Source organism: Cupressus sempervirens, chromosome 3 (assembly GCF_028749045.1).
Source record: "Cupressus sempervirens isolate cs-2001-9-10 chromosome 3, ASM2874904v1, whole genome shotgun sequence".
In the NCBI taxonomy this organism is placed as follows: Eukaryota; Viridiplantae; Streptophyta; class Pinopsida; order Cupressales; family Cupressaceae; genus Cupressus; species Cupressus sempervirens.
Genome location: NC_143120.1, coordinates 192,797,145 through 192,817,248, shown reverse-complemented (window position 1 = coordinate 192,817,248; position 20,104 = coordinate 192,797,145). Strand labels below are relative to the sequence as shown.

Below are 20,104 nucleotides of genomic sequence, written 5' to 3'. Positions count from 1 at the left end.
AGTATAACATCTTTCTGAGTCCAAATTCACATTTGGACAACTTATCAAATAGAGACCGACTCTCTATGATGCTAAGCACCTCCTTAATGTGTCTGAAATGATCCTCCCATGTCCGGCTGTAAATCAATATGTCATCAAAAAATACCAGAACTAATTTTCTCAACTGCTTGTTGAAGATGTGTTTCATATAGTACTGGAAGGTGGTAGGTGCATTAGTGAGACTAAAAGGCATCACCAGAAACTCATAGTGTCCATAGTGACAACGAAAAGTGGTCTTGTGCATGTCCTCATCCCATACACAAATTTGAAGATAGCCTAAACGGAGATATCTTTGAGAAGTAGATAGCTCCATATAGCTCATTTAACAACTCATCAATGTGTGAAATGGGGTATCTATTCTTGATTGTCTTTTGGTTCAGTGTAAGGAAGCAAAGGTGCGCGAAATCGCTTCCTACACTAATTTTGAGAGAATGATAATGCAAATTCAACTAACTATTGCAAAGATCTCAAGAAATGCATAATAATATAATCAAAATAACAATGAACGCATAACACAATGATTACCGTGGGGAAACCCTTCTGGGAGAAAAACCCCACCCTTCAAAATCTGCACAATGTATTCTCAAATCAAGAAGATTATAATACACTTGCAATGCAAGTTCTTACTGGAGCACATCACCACAATTCAAACTCGGGCTCGGACTTAGAGATACTCCTAGCACCCAGTCTTGCAAATAGAACTCGATGATTCAAACACCTCACCAAGGCCTCATTTTATAGTGATTTACAACTTGGAAACCATTTGTGCTCTTACAAAACGATGGGCCAAAACCATGGGCAAAACAACCATGCCACATGTTACCCACTTGTTAGTTGTAACTCCAAGAATAACATTTTCGTCCATAACTTTGTCCTCTAGTTTAGACCCTCATAAAAGTCATATAATGAGTTGTTTATACTCTGAAAATAGCCCTTTTATATTGTTCTAGGGAGAAGACACATTTTTAACAACTCAATACACCTTTTTTCAACTCATAAACATGTGGAAAAGTACCACAACCAAATTCTAGAATTTTCTACAATTTTTCGAAAAAAGCTTGCAAGGTTGAGGCACAATTCTCAACATTCTTCCACTTGGTGAACACTTTGCAAGAGTCAGGGGATCCAAAGTGTCATGAACTTAATTGCTAGGGGTCGAGAGGCCATAGACTTCGAACACCATCTGAATTTCTCTATGCTCACGGGCTTAGTTAATACATCAACAACATTCACCTAAGTCTCCACCTTTTCCAGCTTCACTTTGTCGTCCTTGACCATATCTCTCACAAGATGATATTGTACATCAATGTGCTTGGTCCTCGCATGAAATGTCGGGTTCTTCGCTAGGCAGATTGCACTCTGACTATCACTATAAGTTGTTACTGCACCCTGTTTGAACTCTATATCTGAGCACAGTCTCTTAAGCCAGAGAGCTTCTTTATAGGCATGAGTAGCTGCCATATACTGTGCCTCTATAGTGGACAAAGTGACCACAGCTTGTTGCTTGCTCATCCAACTAATTGCACCACCAAATAATGTAAATATATATGCACTGGTGGATCTTTTTCTATCAACATCGCTAGCCCAGTTTGAATCCACATAGTCTTGAATATCCAAAGAATGCTCATCTCTTGTTCCATGGAAACATATAGAGTACTCTGAGGTACCCTGCAAATATCTGAAAACTCTTTTTACTGCATCCCAATGTGTTCTTCCTGTATTAGACATGTAACGGGAAAATACTCCCATTGCTTGGGCAATGCCTGGTCTTGTACAAACCATAGCATACATCAAACTTCCAAGAGTACTCTGATACGATACTCGACTCATCTCTTCCATCTCCAATGGGGATGTAGGACATTGTGAGCTAGAAAACTTTGTTTCCATAGTAACAGGAACACTCAATGGTTTGGAATCCTGCATATTGAATCTTCTCAGAATATTACCAACATACTCTAGCCTAGTCAAAGATTTCTGTTTTGTCTATCTCTTATAATCTCCATTCCCAGAATATACCTTGCTACACCAAGATCTTTCATTTCAAACTTTGTTGAGAGTTAAGATTATAATTCTGCAATCAAACCTCTTCCTTTGCCAATAGACATGTCATCAACATATAAGGCAATAACCTGGAAATTATCACCATCAAACTTGTACTATATACAGTGGTCAAATTTGAATCGCACAAATCTCAAACTCAATACATATGTATCAAACTTTTGGTACCACATCCTAGGACTTTGTTTTAGACCATACAAGGATTTCTTCAATTTACAGACCAAATGACTTTTACCTTTCACCACAAAGTGCTCTGGCTATGTCATATAAATTTCTTCCTCCAAATCTCCATGAAGAAAGTTGTCTTCACATCCATTTGCTCAACTTCTATATCATAAGCTGTTGCAATAGAAAGTAAAAACCGAATGGATGTCATTTTTGCTACAGGAGAAATTTTTTCACCATAATCAATTCTTGCAACCTGGGAATATCCTTTTGCAACCAATCGTGCTTTATACTTCTCAATGCTTTCGTCTGAACCTATTTTCTTTTTGAACACTCATTTACAACCAACAGGCTTCTGTCCTTTAGGCAATGGTACAAGGTCCCATGTGTCATTCCTCTTAAGAGCTGCCATCTCTTCTTCCATGGCTATTTTCTAGGACTCTGAATCATTCATACCAAGAGCCTCTTCTACAGATTTCGGTTCATCAATATTAGCATTCAAAGCAAATATACACCTCCAATCATTAGGAGAATATCCATACCTTTCTGATGCTTTCCTCTGTCTACCAGACCTTTGAACAAGATCTAGCTCAGGTTCATGTTCAAGTTCATGATCAGGTTCTCCCTCTTCCTTTGATGATTCAGAATTCGTAGAGCTCTCTTCAACATCTTGTCTTTTTAACTGCCTCGATTCAACTTTCTCAGGTGTAGTAGGAAGTTGAATCACATCTTTTTTTTCTTCTATCTGTTCTGGCTGTATTGTAACAGAAGAAGACTTAATTTCTCTAAATATAACACTTTTGGAATAAAATACCTTTTGTGCAACAGGATCCCAAAGCTTGTATCCTTTCACACCATAACCATATCTAATGACGATACATTTGATAACGTTGTCCAATTTTGTCTGCTTCTCCTTTGGCACATGAGCATATTCCTCACAATCTAAAACTCTCAGATGTTTAAGCAAAGGCTTGTGGCCCGACTATGCTTCCATTGGTGTCTTATCAACAAGAGCTGATGTAGGAGATCTATTTATTAGGTAGCAGGCAGTGGCTACAACTTCAGCCCAGAACCTTTGTTCCTGTCTAGCTCCACTTAGCATAATCCTAGCCTTCTCTATCAAGGTCCTGTTCATTCTTTCTGCAACTCCATTCTGCTGTGGAGAATACAGAGTTGTCTTCTCTCTCTTAATACTACAATCTTTACAAAATGTGTTGAAATCATTGCAGCAAAATTCATCGCCATTATCAGTCCTCAAACACTTATCTTCTTCTAGTCTGCAAGTCAACCATAGCTTTAAATTCTTTGAAATGACTCAAAACTTAAGCTTTACTCCTAAAAAAATAAACCCATGTTCTTCTAGTGAAATCATCAATAAAAGAAACATAATAAACTGATCTACCAATAGAAGGAACAACAATTGGACCATATAAATCCGAATGGATTAGATCCAAAATACATAAGGACTTATGAGAACTTGAGTAAAACTGAACGCGGTTTTGTTTACCATAAAAATCAAACTCAAGATTGCAGTCATTCAACCCATCAACAAGGTTTTTACTTTTTAAGGTTTGTAGACCCTTCTCACCTATGTGGCCGAGTTTCTAGTGCCATAACATAGTCTTCTTTGCAGGTAACTTTGATTCAGTAGATAGAGCACCCTTGGGTACCCAAAAACCGTGACCATTTGTTGAAAGAGAAATCCTCTCCTTCTCCAACAAAGTAGTCCTCTTCACAGTCTTATTAGAACTGTACATGCACACCTGCATCTACTAGTTTGCTAACATATAACAAATTCTTCGCTAATCTCGGGATATGCAAGACACCATCAAATCTTCTAATTCTACCATCAAAAAATTACACACGAATACTTCCACGACCAACAATATCAAGAACTGAGTTATCACCCAAATACACCTTACCACCATCAAACTTTTCATACTTACTAAACCAATTTCTATTAGGAGTCATGTGAAAAGATAACCATGCATTATCACCTGCATGAATGGCCAAGGTTGCGATGAAAACATCTCCATCTTCCTTCTTGGACTCAGAATCAGAATATTGCTTCTTCTCCTCTTTGCAGTCCTTTTGGAAGTGTTTAGGTTTGCCACAATTCCAGCAGATCGCCTTGGACTTACTAGGAGATCTTGATCTCCCCTTATTCTTGGACTTAGAATGGCCATGCTGCTTTTCGTTCTTGCCTCTTTTTTTTGGTCTTCCTCGAACACTCAAAGCCTCTTTGGCACTCAGAGAGACCTACGTTCTCATCTCCTCAGAAAGTAGAGAACCAACAACGTCCTCCATTTTCAAGACAACTGAAGTGCTCCCCATGGCCATGACAAGACTGTCCCATGAGTCTGGCAACGAACATAGCAAGATTTGGCACCGTTCTTCATCCATCGACACCCCAACTAAGGCCAACTAAGTCATCAGCATATTAAAACTTTCAAGATGCTCAAAAATCCGTCCACTTTCCATTCTCAAGGAATACTTCTTCCTCAAGAAAATTTTGTTCACAAGTGATTTTGTTTGATAGATTTCACTTAGCTTCTTCCAAAGCTTCTTTGTGGTAGGGTCTTCATGGACATTAATCAGAATTGAGTCTGCAAGACACAATCTGATGAGACCTTTAGCTTTTCTGCCTGTCACATCATATTGTGCGACTAAAGTTGGATCTGCGGGCCTCAACTTCTTCTCATCAATCGCATCCCATAGAGCCCGATCAGTCAATAGATCTTCCATCTTCAGCTTCCACATCTCAAAGTTTGTGCTAGAAAACTTCTCTACATCAATCCTCCTTGATATGCTTGCCATCTTTGCAATTCTGCAACACAGAAATGAAAACCTCTGCACAAGCTCTCACTCAAACTTTGATTAGCTCAAAAAACCCTGTACCCAACAAATAGAACCAAAACTGGCCAGGCTCTAATACCACTTGTAAGAAAGAAAAGGTGCATGAAATCGCTTCCTACACTAATCTTGAGAGAATGATTATGCAAATTCAACCAACTATTGCAAAGATCTCAAGAAATGCATAATAATATAATCAAAATAACAATGAACGCATAACACAATAATTTCTGTGGGGAAACCCTTCCATGAGAAAAACCCCACCCTCCAAAACCCGCACAATGTATTCTCAAATCAAGAAGATTACAATACACTTGCAATGCAAGTTCTTACAGGAGCACATCACCACAACTCAAACTTGGACTCAGACTCAGAGATACTCCTTCTAGCACCTAGTCTTGCAAACAAAACTTGATGATTCAAACGCTTCCCCAAGCCCTCCTTTTATAGTGATTCACAACTTGGAAACCATTTGTGGTCTTACAAAACCATGGGTCTAAACCATGGGCAAAACAACCATGCCACATGTTACCCACTAGTCATTTGTAACTTCATGAATAGCATTTTCGTCCATAATTTTGACCTCTAGTTTAGACCTCCATAAAGTCATATAATAAGTCGTTTATATTCTAAAAATAGCCCTTCCATATTGTTCTACGGACAAGACACATTTTTAACAACTCATACACCTTTTTCCAACTCATAAACATGTGGAAAACTACCACAAACAAATTATAGAATTTTATACAATTTTCCGGAAAAAGCTTGCAAGGTTGAGACACAATTCTCAGCATTCAAGGCTCTGTAATCAATACACATCCACAAAGTCCCATCCTTCTTACAAGTGCCACAAAAGAAGCAAAAGGGCTAGAGCTAGGGCGAATGAATCCCATATCTAGTAACTCATGTATGGTCCTCTCAATCTCATCCTTGTATGCTCTAGGATGACGATATGGGGTAGTAATCACATGCTTAGTCCTATCCTCTATTTCTATCCCATGCTTGAAACCTCTATCAGGAGGTACACCAGAAGATGACACCAAAGACACAACCATGCCGGTCATCACTGATTGCATGTCTACATGAAATGCCTTGCCATCTTGAGGTGTAGGTATTTTGGACTTAACAAAACAATGTGTAGCCCAAAGTATATCATCATGACGAATGATAGTCTCCATCCCGCGGGAAGTTACCTCCTTAGGACCACTGTCTAAAGCTGCCCTCAAGATAGTCTCTTCTTCCTTCCAGAAAGAAACTCCATCTACATGCGATGGTGGTCAATGATGTATCGCCCAATACCCTGTAACTACTGCATGCCCAAAACTACATCATAATCCTCCAAGGGTAGCACATAAAAATCATCTGTTAGAGTATAGTCCCCCATTTGGATGCTAAGTTGAGAAATCCTTCGAGTATAGCGCAAAACGACACCATCTGCAACCTTCACTCCAAAACCAACAAAGTCCTCAGACTAGAATCTATGCCTGTCAACTAGCTTCTTGTCAAAAAAGTTGTGCGTGGCACCTATGTCTACTAAGCTCATAACCCATTGGCCTCTCAATGTACCTTTCAAACGAAAGGCATGAAATCTGGGATATTAGAGAGAATAGCCATAGTCACTTTAGCTAATGCCAAAGGCTTCGAAATGTGTAGCTCTAACTGTAGGTGTTCGTACTCAACCTCCTCCAGACTATCCTCAGTATTAGTATCAGGTATCTCCTCATCGCCTATCTTAGATCTTACCTCTATCAAATGAATGTTGCCTTTACCAAGGCAACGATGTCCAAGCTCCCATGACTCCTTATGGGAGAAGCATAGTTTCTTCCTCCTCGGCTCATTCCTCATCTCCTAGTCCATCCTGGGTGGTCTAGAAGGTGGTCTCCCTCTACCTTGGGAAGTGTTGGCCTTCTGGGGAGGCCGAGAATCCCTAAAAGGTTTCTTATATGCTTGATAAGTTATAGGAGGGGTGTCCAGTCTAAATGTAACATCAATGGCCTCCTTGAGGGTGGCTGGCCTAAATGGTCATACCAGTTCCTTCAGCTTGTCTTGGAAACCCTCTATGAACAACATCACTCAACGACTATGAGACATGTTCGAAACCATGATTGCAATACACTGCAACTCATTCACAAAAGACTATGTTCCCTGTCTCCCTAATATGTGCCAACCCCTGGTAGCAAAGCTCCGTGTCTTTATGATAAAACCTAGCAATGAATCGCTCAGTGAAATTCCACATAGGAGAAAACCATGGTGTGATCTTGGGTGACCAATCCATGGTGCCACCAATCATAGGCAATCCCATTTAAATGCAAAACTGCAAATTGTATAGCCTCTCTCTTAGGCATAGGTCTCAATGATAAATAGATATCTAGCTTATGCACCCAAGCTTGTGCACTCGTATCACCCATGCCATTATAGGTAGCTAGTGTGATCTTCCCTGTGGCTCTATTGAGGTTGTTGATCTGCTAGGTCCATAGCCTCTATCTCCTTTGAACCTGGTGTTATCCCTATGCTGTGCACAATAATGTCGAAAAGGAAAAACATCCCTAACCTTTGGGGGTAGGGCTTTCCACTCAGTTGTAGTTGCCATGATTGAATCCTGGAATCCAACCTTAGGTGGCTACACCTGTGCTGGCTGCTCAACTTGTCCAAATTGAGGCAATAACGGTCTATCCTGAGCAGGAATATGTGGATGTTCTTGCCTATGGGAATGAAGGGAGCTCTGTGCTGAGACTTGGGATCGATGACTGTGTTGGCTTCCTGCAACAGAAATTGACCTGTTCCTTCCCTGTCTTTCCTGTCTACCTCCATGCCTATTCGATTCCATCTGCTCCAGGGTATTCTGTAATATGTCCAGTGTTTGGACTATCTTGGGTTGGGAAACAATCGGAGTTCTCATGAACTCTCTCCTTTGCCTCTGTAGGTATGTCGTCACCAATAACACCCTGTGCCTCACCAATAGTTGGTATCTCTGTGTCTCTAGTGGCCTTTGCTCCCCACTAGTTTCTCTTGTGCTCATAAAACCTGTGTATTTCTCTACCATGATGCATAGAAGATAGATAAAAATAGATGCCAAATGCTGAAATGAATTATCAAACCCTTTTCTGTAACCTGTTGTGATAATTTCACCAAAATCCTACATGCTAGCAGGATTCAAGCATTGATACCATTGAAAGATCCCAAAAGGATCCTTTCATTGAACTTTTGTAAATTTTAATTAAAATGATAGATTTTTCTGTGCTTTCCTTATGGTCTTAGAGAATTAGACAGAAGTTGCAGAAAGATTGTTTTTTTTTGTATTTTTTAGATATAAGTAAAACAATAATTAACAACAACAAATAATATAATATTCAGTGAACTAGAATAGCTACAAATCGTACTAGGCAAGATATGTAATCAATATGCCAGCAAAGGTGTTTACAAACAAGGAATGAAGACGCTAGCTGCAAGAATGGACCGGCCACACACCAAAAGGGTAGAGATGGTTGACGTAAGCCAACCAACAAATCATGTGTTAGCTGAAAGGCAACCGTATGGCTGCTATAGTCATGCCAAGGCAGCAAGAAGATCCAACGTGCCAAACAAGACCCTCAATGTGCAATGCACAAGCATCCTCAAACGCCGAACTTAACAATCTTTGTTAACGACTGAAATAATACTGTAGAATATTGCTAAAACCATCTATTGGGATTTGTGTCCCAATAGCTAGGCTCTAGGGTTTGTGTCCCAATCCTCTAGAATTGCTCCTCAAAGAAAAATCACAAATACCAAGAATGAAGATGTAAAAGATAATGAAAGAATTAGCCAACATCTCCTTTTATCTCCCTCTCAAAGCCAATTGGACCTTAAAGGGAGAATATGCCTTTCCCTTTATTATAAAAAGGCCTTCTCAATTAAAAAGCCTCTATGTATAGGAAAAAACCCCTTCCTCAAATAATTCAAGACCTTTCCAACGAGCTATAACACATAGGCCTGCCTGACTAGATGAAGCCCAAATCCCCTTATAACTGCAGTTAGCTATATAAATAGCTTTATTTTAATTTATTTAAACGCAAACTTAGTAAATTTCAAAAATATTTCCTTTTATTCAACTAGAAAGCCAAATGCAATTGGAAAGCCAAACCAACCAAATAATTAGTGAACAGGTCCTGTCACCTGCCTGTGACTGATGTCGGCCAATGTGGGCCAACTAACAGTCCCATCCCTAAAAACTGGGGATGCTCCTAGAAACTAGGGAATATACCCTGTCACCCTGAAACTGAATCTGTATATTGACCCTGAGGAGCCTCAAATCTGATCACTGCAACAACCTCCTAAATTTTAGAAAAATCTCTAAAATTAAGGAACTGCCCTGACTGGCTCTCAAACTGCATGTAGAACCAACTCTGGTCATTGAGTATCCAGTATGAATCTCTCTCCACCATTGCTAGCCTACAAGACTCCAATAATAGGCCAACTCTCATGACTCTGCTAGTTAGACTAGAGAGGGGACATGACAAGAAATATCCAAGTTCAACACTAGATCCACAAAGTCTGTACAACTCAGCTAGAGTCATACTTTAGTAGAAGGCACTTCCAATCCTTGAAATTGATGAGATTGTGCTTCATAGTCATTGATATCAAGAGTGAATTTGGTTATCAACTATATATATATATATATATATATATATATATATGGTGCTCATATAACCAGAGTTAGAATAAAAACTAAAGAATCATATAAGAGTCATAGAAAGGAAGAAGATTATTACAATTAAATTAAAGAAAACAATCCTCAACTCTATAGAACTGCATAAGACATTACAGAAATGAAATTTAAGTTGAGAAACATAGAGAGAAGTAAAAAAGGAAACTGTATTGAACAAAGAAAGGCAATTTGAAGTAAAGGGAAAGACTTAGTGTGCTGAACATGGAGAGGTCAGATTTTGACCATCTTATGTCCAAGCTGGAACATGGAGAGGTTGGATTTTGACCACCCCATGTCACAGATGGAACTTGAGACCTTGAATTTCAGCCATTCCTTTTTCATCCAGCCTTGCTTTATAGCCATTTCTTGAATAAGAATATGAAGGTTTCACAATGAAAGTTAGATTCCCTTGTATTTTAACGAGTTAAAGACTTTTCATCAAAAAATTGTGAAAAAAGTAGTGATGTAGATCAGAGCACAATTATCAACCAAGGAAAGATTTTCAAAAGAAAAGGAAGTTTGCAATTTGAAACTGAGTAACGTTGTGGACTTGGGATGGTTGGATTCCGACCACCCCATGCTCAAGCTTGAACATGGGGAGGTCAGAATCCGACCCTCTCATGTCCCCACTTGTGAGCAAAACTCATCAGATCTTGTGTCATTTCTTTGGAGATGAAACTCTTGCCCACTGGGGACTTAAACCTCCTAATTTCCACCTCCTTCGCAGTGTGAGATTTCAGGCTATGTTATCTGTTTTCATGAATCTGATCATTTCTAGTTGCTCCTAAGACTTTTTGCTATGAAAATCAGATCCAAAATGATGAGAAATCTGCCCCTTTCATGCAAAAACTGAAATCGAAAGATCAAACCTAAAATCAGGAGAAGTTTGTGAGGGAAGCTTGAGATTTTAAAGGAAAGAAGATGATTGAAATGGAGTTTCAGATCTGAAGATGCTCAAAAGAAAGGGAGGAACTAATTCACTTGATTGAGAAGGCCAGAAACAAAGAATTGATGTTAGAGTGAATTGGGCCTTGGATAGGTTAGATTCTGACCACTAGATGTCCCATTTGAAACTTCATGCCTTTGATTTCTGCCAGCTAACAATTGCATGTTGAAATGATTATAAATTGGGCTAAATACATAGAAACTTCCAAGTCGATTTTGGAATTTGAGTGGTAAAATATGTAAAATTTATAAGGGATTTCATATCTATTTCTAATGCAAAATGCATAGGAGAAAGGGAGAGTGAAGATGCTCGGAAGCAAGGTTAGAATCTGATCACTCCTGGTCCCATTTGGACCTTTATGCCTCTGATTTCTGCAACCTTTTCGAGTGGGAGTACAAACTTGAAACTAAACTGCCCCAAATTTGGACTTTCTAGCAATTGGTGTTGAAATGATATAAAATTTGGCTAAAAGATAGAATTTCTCAAGTTGATTTCAACTTGTCAATTTTAGAATCTGACGGTGAAAATATGTGAAATTTGTAAGGGATTACATATCTATTTTACAAACTTATTGTATTTATCACTTGTGTTTTGCTAGGAGGAAGGGAGAATGAAATGGTCGAAAGCAAATTGTACCTTGGAAAAGATCAAGCTCAAAAGTTTCAAGCAATAGGATGGTCCTAGGTCAAGGATCAATTTGAAAATTGAAACTCAAAGATTGAAATCAAGATGGAGGAGATCGAGAAGAATTGCAAGTGTAAAAGTGAAAGAAATCATCACCAACTTGAACTTCCTCTAGAAATCAAAGTTCATTTTGAAGGATCCAGCTACATGAAGTAATTCATTTTTCAGACTGTTGGGGCTAAGAAATTAAGATTTCAAGTACAAGTTCAAGAGCAGGCAGTGAGAAGATATTCAAGGATGAAAATTTGGTGAAAATGAATCAAGAAGCAATTTACATGCCATCAACATCTAATTGCTGCTATGGGTAACAAGTGTAGATCATACAAAATGAATAGCAAGGAAAGTGATTTGATGCAACACAATACAATATCAACATAGTATTAGAGAACTTGCCAACTTCTTTATTAACTTCAGCAGATGTTTACATTCATGTATTCAGACTCACAATGACAACATTACTTCTTCATTCCCAATGATGATCAGATACAATACATAGAATATAAAGTGCCGAAGGGTGGTGACGAACCGTCACAACCAACCGACTACCAAACTGCCTACCCTTCATGTTAATTTTAGAGATCTCTGATAGATAAAACTATTATAACAGATTTGAATAACAATGAATATCCTTATTTGGTCGATTGCAGATAATGGGGGGCAGATCTTCGTCTTTGAATGGCAACCGATCTATCTTGATCTTTAGTTTATAATATCAATGGAGAATCAACAATTCAGAATGTGCTAACCTGCAGAGAGAAGAATGCAGATCGCTGGGACTTGTATTGCCGTGGATTGATATTTGTCCCATTGATCTGATCACATATATATAACATAGTGGAGAGTCATGTCTCCGCAGAGTCATGAGATGTGCCTCTACGGGTGCATGATTAACATTAGTTTGTTTTTCACATGTAATCCTTTTGTGATCGACAGTAGACTATCAAGTCCCCCAATAATAATAATAGCCGACAATTGTACAGTTTGTAATGTGAGCATTTCAATGTATCTACACACAAACACACACGTGTGTATAATATCTGTAGAACAAAATTCACATAACCATTTACATTACTTCAACTAACGCTATACATTAACACTCTCTCTTAGCAAGGGAGAAGTAATACACCTTTTAAGAGATATCAGAATAGGATATCTAAACACATTTTCCAACTTTCAACACTCTAAAATAGTGACTTGTCAAATAATAAAAATCACCATGCTATGAACACTATCATAATATATATTATGATTTGTAATTGTCTGAAACAATATCTAGAATTTTCATGATAACATGCCTATCATTTGCAAGATCGTCACCTCACAAATGATTACCTTTTGAACATATATGTCTATGAAAGATCGTCACCTTTCATTACATATCTGATGCAACTAAACAATAATAGAAGCATAAACACACATAAATTGAAAATTAAAATTCAATATCCAATATTACAATTTGATCATACCAAGTTTTCCTCTGAAGTATTCCAACTTCACTTTAGCAAGAGTCTTAGTAAAGATATTTATTGTTTGCTCATTAGTATTGATGTACTCTAGTTGAATAACTCCTCAATCCACCATATCTCTAATGTAGTGATAAGGAATTTCAATATACTTGTTATGATTTTGGAAGACTAGGTTAGCTGAGAGCTTGATACAACACTGATCAGAGTGAGCTTCAAAGGTCTTTTGAACAAATCAACTAACAACTTTTATAACCATATAGCTTCTCTAGCTCCCAAAGAAGAGGCAATGTATTCTGCTTCGGTAGACCTTAATGCAAGTGAAGACTGTTTTCTCCTGAATCAAGAAACCATTCTAGATCCAAGACTAAAGCAACATCCAGAAGTACTATTACGTTCAATAGAGCTGCCTGCCCAATCAGAATCAAAATATCCATGAAGATTGATGTTTGCTTGATCATATTTGACTCCCATGCCAATAGTGCCTTTTAGATATCTCAAGATGTATTTAGCTGCATGTAGATGTATCTTCTTCGATGCACACATAAACTAGCTTAAGGTGTTAGTCACATAACATATGTTAGGACGAGTATTACTAAGTACATTAAGAATCCAATAATTTGCCTCTATTAAGTAGGATCCGTAGATTAAGATTTGATCATATCATCCTTCAACTTGTGTAGATTGACTTCCATAAGAGTAGTAACTGGTTTACATTCCATCATCCCAAATTTTGTTAAAATATCAACGGTATATTTTCCCTGATTCAGAAAAATGTAGTTATCCTTTTGCCAGACTTCTAGTCCTAGGAAGTAGTGTGGAAGACTTAAATCTTTCATATCAAACTTTGCTGTTAGTTCTTGTTTGTACTTTTATATGAGATGTTCTTCACTTGATATCAACAAATCGTCAATATATATCACAAGAATAATCATATCATAACCATCTATCTTGAAGTATAAGTTAGGATTAGCGTCATTTTTAGAGTATCTTAACTTTGTTAGATAGTTGTCTATTCTTTCATACCATACTCTGAGAGCTTGTTTGAGACCATATAGTGCTTTTGTTAACTTACATGAGATTTACTGTCATGAGTGTAGAACCCTTCTGGTTGCTCGATATAAACTTCTTCAATTTTACCATTTAGGAATACTGTTTTAACATCCATTTGATGAACCTTCCATCCTTTGGATGCTGTGATGGCCAAGATAATTTTAATTGAAGTGTATCTAGCAACTGGAGCAAATGTTTCTTTATAATTGATACTTTCATTTTGTGAGAAACTTCATGCTACAAATCTGGCTTTGTACTTTTAAATGCTGCCGTTAGGTGCATGCTTAATTTTGAACAACCACTTAGAAGAAAAAACTGATTTGTTTTTAGGTCTAGGTACAACATCCCATACATCATTTTTTAGTATGGAATTATATTCTTCAATCATTGCTTCTTTCCAAGGTTGGCTTGATAGTGCTTCTTTAACATTTGAAGGTTCTGTTTTTATAAGTTCAGTTAATAATGCTACATAGCATGATTGGTTTCTTGTTCTTTTACTTTCTCGAATCACTTCATTAGGTTCAACATGATTCTCTTCTATCATTTTCCTAGCCCAAAGTGGCCTCCTTTTATTGTTAACATTCTTTGAATCTTCATGATTTGATGTAGAGGTAGAAGATGGTTCAATATCATTCTCCCTGTCAATTTCTATTGTGTGATTTTCATCTATTTCAGGAGCAGGTTCTGTAAATGATTCATCACTATTTTTAGAAATATTGAAGGCAATATCTTCTTCAAATTTCACATCTCTAGTAATCTCAATTGTTCTTTGACCCAGAATAGAAACTCTGTAGCCTTTGGTTGTTTCACTGTATCCAATGAGTATCCCCTTCTTTTTGGATGGTTCTAGTTTTGTTCTTTTCTCTTTAGGAATGTGAATATAAACAGGACACCCAAATATTCTTAGGTGATTTAGATCTGGTTTAATACCCGTAAATACTTCTTCAGGAGTGGTGTTCTCTAATACCGAGTGTGGACATCTGTTTTGAATGTAGACTGCAGTGTTAGATGTTTCAACCCAGAAGCAAGTATGAAGGTTTTGATCATGCATCATTGCTTTGGTTGATTCAACAATTGATCTATTTTTATGTTCTGCAACTCCATTATGTTGAGGATTATATGGTACAGAAAGCTCCCTCTTAATCCCAACAGTAATGCAAAAGTTTTTGAAAATTTCGGAGATGTATTCACCTCCATTGTCTGACCTTAGTATTTTTATTTTCTGTCCTGATTGGTTTTCAACTAGAGGTTTGAATTCCTTGAATTTTGATAATAAGTCAGCTGATTCCTTCTATTTTAGGAAGTAGATCCAAGTTCTTCTAGAATAGTCATCAATAAAAATTACAGAAAAGAGACACCCATTTAGTGAAGGTACATATATAGGACCACAAAGGTCGGTGTGGATAAGTTCAAGAACAGATTTTAATTTGTGAACACTTTTAGGAAATGATTTTGTGTTTTTGCCTAGGGCACATCCTTTGCAGATGCTAAGTTACCAGTTTTGAGAGTAGGTAATCCTTTACAAGTTTTCCTATAGATGATAATGCATGATAGTTAAAATGACCTAGCCTCCTATGCCAAATTTCGGTGGAATTTGATGTTTCAAGACATAGGGCAAAGTTTTGATTATTACAAAGTTTATATAGACTTCCATCTCTAAATCCAATAGAAATAGCTTTCTTGATATTCTAGTTCTTTGGCCAAGATAAAACTTTGTCCTCTTGAAAAGTGACTCTGAATCCTTGATCAGCAAGACCAGAATTAGAGACCAAATTTTTTTTTATATCAGGTACATATAACACATTTCTGAGTTGGAGAGTAATTCTTGAATTTAGGTGAATTGAGTAGGAGCCAATACCTTTTTATAGGATGAGTAGAATTATCTCCAATTGTGACTTCTTCTAAGGAGTATTCTGAGAAACTTTCAAATTTGTCTCTAAAACCTGTTATATGCCGAGATGCTCCACTCTCTATAATCCAAGTATTTATGTTTGAGTTTAGTTGACTTGAAAGAGCTAAATAAAATGCATAGTTTACTTTTTCCTCTTTCTCTGCTTTCTCTTCTGTGATTTTTGCTAAGGCTGCTTGAATTTTCTTTCGTTCAGGGCAAAAGTTATGAGAGTGACCAATTTTATCACATAGGAAACATCTTACTTTGAACCAATCGTGTTTCTTATATGATTTGTCAAATTCCCTTTTATTATGTTTGAATTTTCTTTTCTGGTTTGAATTTGCATGAAGAGCTTGAATGTCTCCCTCTTGATTTATACGTAGTCCTCTTGAGACTAATCTTGATTCTTCTTGTGTGCATTCATTTTTTAGTAATTCAAATTTAGGAAGCTCAGGTTGTGAGCTTAGACTTTGAATAAATGTTTCCCAAGATAAAGGAAGTCCTCTTAATACCATCATACTAAGTTCTTTGTCATCAACTCGATTTTCCATTGTTGCAAGTTGATTTTATAATTCATAAATTCTTAAAAAATAGGATGTAATTGACTCCCCGTTATTCATTTTTATGTATAGTAGATCTTGTTTCAGGGTTAGCAGTCTACTAGTATTGTTGACTTCAAACGTGTCTTTAATAGTAGAGAACATCTCAAATGCAGTCTTAAGATTGGATATAGAGGGCAGAATATGATCTTTTACAGAGTCTATTATAATTTTCATGGCCTTGTTATTGTGTCTTTTCCATGTCGTTTTATCTGGATCATTTTTAGGCATGGATTTGTTTGTTTCTATGTATTCCTCTAATTCCATTTCTCTTAATATTATCATGACTTGAATCTTCCATGATGAAAAATTTGATGCTCCTTGAAGCCTATCCTCTAACCTTACGTGATTCATCATTTTGATTTTGGGGATATAATTGTAAATATTATAGTTTTGAGATTTTAGATTTAATTCTGAATAATATAGTTGCTTATCAGAATGGCTTTGATACCATGTTAATTTTAGAGATTTCTGATAGATAAAACTATTATAACAGATTTGAATAACAATGAATATCCTTACTTGGTCGATTGTAGAAACTGAGGGGTAAATCTTTGTCTTTGAATGGCAACCTATCAATCTTGATCTTCAGTTTATAATAACAATGGAGAATCAACAATTCTGAATGTGTTAACCTGCAGAGAGAAGAATGCAGATCGCTGAGACTTGTATTGCCGTGGATTGATATTTGTCCCATTGATCTGATCGCATATATATATATATATATATATATATATATATATAAAACATAGTGGAGAGTCATGTCTCCATAGATTCATGACTCTACAGGTGCATGATTAACATTAGTTTGTTTAACTTTCACATGTAATCCTTTTGTGACCGGCGGTAGACTATCAAGTCCCCCGATAATAATAATAGCCAATAATTGTACAGTTTGTAATGTGAGCATTTCAATGTATCTACACACACACAGATATATATGTGTGTGCGTGTGTGTGTATAATATCTGTAGAACAAAATTCACATAACCATTTGCATTACTTCAACTGACGCTATACATTAACACTTGAGACACACTAATTACATGTTAACAACTATTTTATTGACAACATCGTCCCCCTAAAAAAGAAAGGTGTCTCCCAACAAACAACAAAAATGAGAGATTATACAACATTGCAAAAAAAAAATCACAACTGAGGGTGTTGAGAAAGCGTCCCCGATGAAGATGTCAGTGGTGGTATAAGCACTGCCAGACGAGCTTTCAACTCATACACCTGATCCATCCTCCCCCCCTGCTCCCCCACACCTTGGATCTTCATTTTATAGGTTGAAGTATGGTATCTATTTCCTTTCTTGTCGGTGAGTGTCCTTTTCCTTTTTGTTGGTGAGCATCCCTGAATTTTTTTGAGTGAGGCTACAAGATGTCCATGCTTGGTGAGAACTGTGAGAATCGCAAAGTGTGATGTGTTAGTTTGAAGGTTGATTTTTGCGATGGGGAGGATTGTTGAAAATTACTGACTTCCTGAAGTTATTTGAATGCTCTGTGCAATTCAAAGTTGCATGAACATGATTATGGTTGCAGATTTGGATACAATGTTGAATACAAATATGGCCATTTTTGAAGAGCACCAATATGCACTCGGTTGGATATGACTTTTCATAAGAATCCTATACACATTTATTAACACTAGTTTCAAAGTTATTAATAGAGGTTTTTATTAGTTTAAAAGCAATATAGACACATAATTGCTAAATACATATTTATAAGTTGATTTAAGTTGCATTGGTAAATAACCCTAAAACTTGGTTGCTGAAATAGAAAAACATTTTTCATTTGTCTGCCTTCGTTGGTGCAAATTTTGTTATACCAAAAACTAAAAAATAAAAAATAAATATAGGATCAAAGCTTATTTAAATTTAGGAAGATTTACATGAAATTAAAAAAAATTATATTCACAAATTTTTGGAATAGTTGGAAAAGCAAAGGTTTTTTGGGCTTATGGGGCACGGCATCCAATGTGTATCAGTGCTGTATTGTATCGGTATAGAAGTGTATCCAGCTACTTTGGTGGAATGTAAAATATAATATGCATGGCTTGATTTAGTGGCCAGGAGTAATAGTCATATGATTAATTTGCATTATGAGCTTACAATTCCAAGAAAAGTTTGCCTGTCATGTACCTCTTTAAAATTAAAATAAGTAATAAAGGACTGTTGCCTATTCCTTATTTCTTGTAGGCTAAAGGACTAAGTAAGAGAAATAATTTAATAATGATAATTTAAGTTGGCTTAGCCTCTTTATTTTCATAAATGTTAACATGAATATTATTGTTATTCTAGATAAAATGGCTGTTTAAATGAGACGATATAATGCCTATTTAAGATTGTTGAAGGGTTTCAGACATTTTTTCTAGTTGCTGTTGTACCTTCCAAGGTCTGCTAGTTTTCCCAGCTCCCATCCATCGCCATTAGTGTCACATCAAATTTTCATGATATTATGGTTGTGCATCTCCACTTCTAGCCTTGTCTGATCTGTACAAAATTATTTTAGCATTGTTGCATCAATCTGATCCGATAGTTGCAAGTGAATATTTTGATTTTGTCTGAAGATTAATTATAATTAATTTTATATCAGTTTTTAGTACATCAATTTTTCTATCATATTTATCATATATTTGTTAGATAAAGGTTTGCATGTTTATATCAGTCATCAATATCTATTTCTGCTACTATAACTATATTGTGTTGAGTTATTTCAAACTTATATCAGCATTTTGGATTATTGGATCTGCTGTTGCATTTATGGTATTTTTGACAAAATAAGGTTTCTCTAAATTTATCATTGCTGATTGCATTGGTGATCTAAAATATTTCTAAATGGCTTATGAAGCAAACAGTGCATAAGCCTAGTGGTGCTATACAATGTGGGAGCACACGGGGGAATAAATGCTATGCTAAAAAATATGTTATGGCCTGACTGAAATCTCATTTTTTGCCGCAGGCATCCAAGTGATAAAGGTTTTTTGGTGCTTTGTTGGTGAGGCCTAGTCGTTGAACAACATTTTCTGCAGTGATAGTACACATCTATAAAATATTGTAATATATTTGATATATCTTTATTTGACACGGTTAAGACAGCTTCTTGAAAATATTGTGAAGTTCTCAATTTTTTTTTTGATTGGTTGAAGTTTTCAAAATATTGTTGGTTGCAGCTTTGATTTAAACTTTCACCAATACGTGGCCCATATATCACCTGTGATGTTTGTATTACAAATCGTAAACAAAAAAAAACCCATGTCTGTTCAGCCTATACCATCTTAATTGCAGACCATGTAGGGTCTTACGCTACAATATCTCTTACAGACCACACAGGGTCTTATCAGAAAAGGAAACCAGAGTTTCAATATCTTGGTATCATATTGTTTTCAGCAACAAACAACAAAAAACAGCACTTTTGAGGTCATATACAGTTGGTTTGTGCAACGATAAGTATAGTCATATACATCATATCTCAATTTGCTTAAACAAACTACTAAGACTAATAAGAAATTCCCGCTATCTCTGAATTGGTCATCATCATTCCATGGAGGGTCTATGGCTGAAAGGATGATGTTGGATCTCATCACTGCAACTGCAAGATCATCTCCATCATTTACATAATCATGGCCCTGTCCAGAAGTTAAGGCCTCTTTGCAATGTTTCATA

At 36.6% G+C, this 20,104-nt stretch overlaps 1 protein-coding gene across 1 annotated transcript in view; it reads left to right on the top strand.

Annotated features, from left to right (window-relative positions):
• The window catches only part of LOC149565467 (zinc-ribbon domain protein), a 46,542-nt gene extending 26,946 nt beyond the window's left edge, over nt 1-19,596 (top strand). The window contains exon 2 of the mRNA XM_089819005.1: nt 19,401-19,596. The gene's annotated coding sequence lies outside the window, so the exon portion shown is untranslated. The remainder of the gene's footprint in view (nt 1-19,400) is intronic.
• The last annotated feature ends 508 nt before the right edge of the window (nt 19,597-20,104 follow it).